Raw genomic sequence first — 2,541 nt, forward strand, 5'->3', positions numbered from 1 at the left:
AGAGAATCTTGCTTTGACTTATGTCATCGAGTGTTCTGCCTATGTTTTCCCCTAATAGTTTTATAGTTTCTGGTCTTACATTTAGGTATTTAATCCATTTTGAGTTTATCTTTGTGTGTGGTGTTAGGAAGTGTTCTAATTTCATTCTCTTACATGTAGCTGTCCAGTTTTCTTGGCACCATTTATTGAAGAGGCTGTCTTTGCCCCACTGAATATTTTTATCTCCTTTGTAAAAATTAAGTTATCTATAGATGCACACGACCTGCTCACTAAGCACAGGCAGCTGTGACCAGCACACTAGGTGCAGCCAAGAGGAGCTACCCCACGTCCAAGGTCAGGGGCAAAAGCTGGGAGGACCCCATGTCCTAAGGGCGGCAGCCAAGAGGAGTTACCCTACGTCTGAGGTCAGGGGCAGCAGCCAAGAGTGCCAGGCTGCAACAGCACAGGAATGGCTAGGAGGAGCCACCCGATGCCCAAGGCCAGGGGCGGTGGCCTGGAGGAGCAAACACACATTCAAGGACTGGTGGCTGCACCAGTACAGGAGGGCCTAGAAGAGCCATCCCACATTGAGGGTCAGGAAGGGTGGTGGTGAGAAGATACCCCTCATCCAAGGTAAGGAGCAGCGGCTGCACTTTGCTGGAACAGCCATGAAGAGATACCCCATGCCCAAGGTAAAAGAAACCTAAGTAAGAAGGTAGGTGTTGCAAGAGGGATTCAGAGAGCAGACACACTGAAACCATAATCACAGAAAACTAGTCAATCTAATCACACTAGGACCACAGCCTTGTCTAACTCAATGAAACTAAGCCATGCCCGTGGGGCAACCCAAGACGGGCGGGTCATGGTGGAGATGTCTGACAGAATGTGGTCCACTGGAGAAGGGAATGGCAAACTACTTCAGTATTCTTGCCTTGAGAACCCCATGAACATTTTGAAAAGGCAAAATGATAGGATACTGAAAGAGGAACTCCCCAGGTCAGTAGGTACCCAACATGCTACTGGAGATTAGTAGAGAAATAAATCCAGAAAGAATGAAGGGATGGAGCCAAAGCAAAAACAATACCCAGCTGTGGTTGTGACTGGTGATAGAAGCAAGGTCTGATGCTGTAAAGAGCAATATTGCATTCCATGAATCAAGGCAAATTGGAAGTGGTCAAACAAAAGATGACAAGAATGAATGTCAACACTAGAGGAATCAGTGAACTAAAATGGACTGGAATGGGTGAGTTTAACTCAGATGACTATTTACATCATTACATCTACTACTGTGGGCAGGAATCCCTCAGAAGAAATGGAGTAGCCATCATGGTCAACAAAATAGTCTGAAATGCAATATTAGATGCAATCTCAAAAATGACAGAATGATCTCTGTTCATCTCCAAGGCAAATCATTGAATATCACCGTAATTCAAGTCTATGCCCCAACCAGTAACGCTGAAGAAGCTGAAGATGAACGGTTCTATGAAGACCTACAAGACCTTTTAGAACTAACACCCAAAAAAAGATGTCCTTTTCATTATAGGGGACTGGAATGCAAAAGTAGGAAGTCAAGAAACACCTGGAGTAACAGGCAAATTTGGCCTTGGAATGCGGAATGAAGCAGGGCAAAGACTAATAGAGTTTTGCCAAGAAAATGCACTGGTCATAGCAAACACCCTCTTCCAAGAACACAAGAGAAGATTCTACACATGGGCAGCACCAGATGGTCAACACCAAAGTCAGATTGATTATATTCCTTGCAGCCAGAGATGGAGAAGCTCTACACAGTCAACAAAAACAAGACCGGGAGCTGACTGTGGCTCAGATCATGAACTCCTTATTGCCAAATTCAGACTTAAATTGAAGAAAGTAGGGGAAACTGCTAGACCATTCAGGTATGACCTAAATCAAATCCCTTATGATTATACAGTGGAAGTGAGAAATTGATTTAAGGAACTAGATCTGATAGATACAGTGCCTGATGAACTATGGATGGAAGTTCATGACATTGTACAGGAGACAGGGATCAAGACCATCGCCATGGAAATGAAATGCAAAAAAGCAAAATGGCCATCTGGGGAGGCCTTACAAATAGCTGTGAAGAGAAAGTGAAGTCGCTCAGTCATGTCCGACTCTTTGCGACCCCATGGACTGTAGCCTACTAGGCTTCTCCGTCTGTGGGATTCTCCAGGCAAGAATACTGGAGTGGGTTACCATTTCCTTCTCCAAGGGATCTCCTTGACCCAGGGATCGAACCTGGGTCTCCTGCATTGGAGGCAGACGCTTTAACCTCTGAGCCACCATGGAAACCAAAAGAGAAGCAAAAAGCAAAGGAGAAAAGGAAAGACATAAGCATCTGAATGCAGAGTTCCAAAGAATAGCAAGAAGAGATAAGAAGCCTTCATTATCGATCAATGCAAAGAAATAGAGGAAAAGAACAGAATAAGAAAGACTAGAGATCTCTTCAAGAAAATTAGAGATACCAAGGGAACATTTCATTCAAAGATGGGCTCGATAAAGGACAGAAATGGTATGGAACTAACAGAAGCAGAAGATATTAAG

The 2,541-nt window shown here is 44.2% G+C and overlaps 1 non-coding gene across 1 annotated transcript; it reads right to left on the reverse strand.

Annotated features, from left to right (window-relative positions):
- TRNAW-CCA lies at window positions 2,214-2,286 on the reverse strand. Its single transcript has one exon. It is a non-coding gene; the product is annotated as a tRNA-Trp (tRNA).

The sequence above is a fragment of the Capra hircus genome, chromosome 3 (assembly GCF_001704415.2).
Source record: "Capra hircus breed San Clemente chromosome 3, ASM170441v1, whole genome shotgun sequence".
NCBI classification, from domain to species: Eukaryota; Metazoa; Chordata; class Mammalia; order Artiodactyla; family Bovidae; genus Capra; species Capra hircus.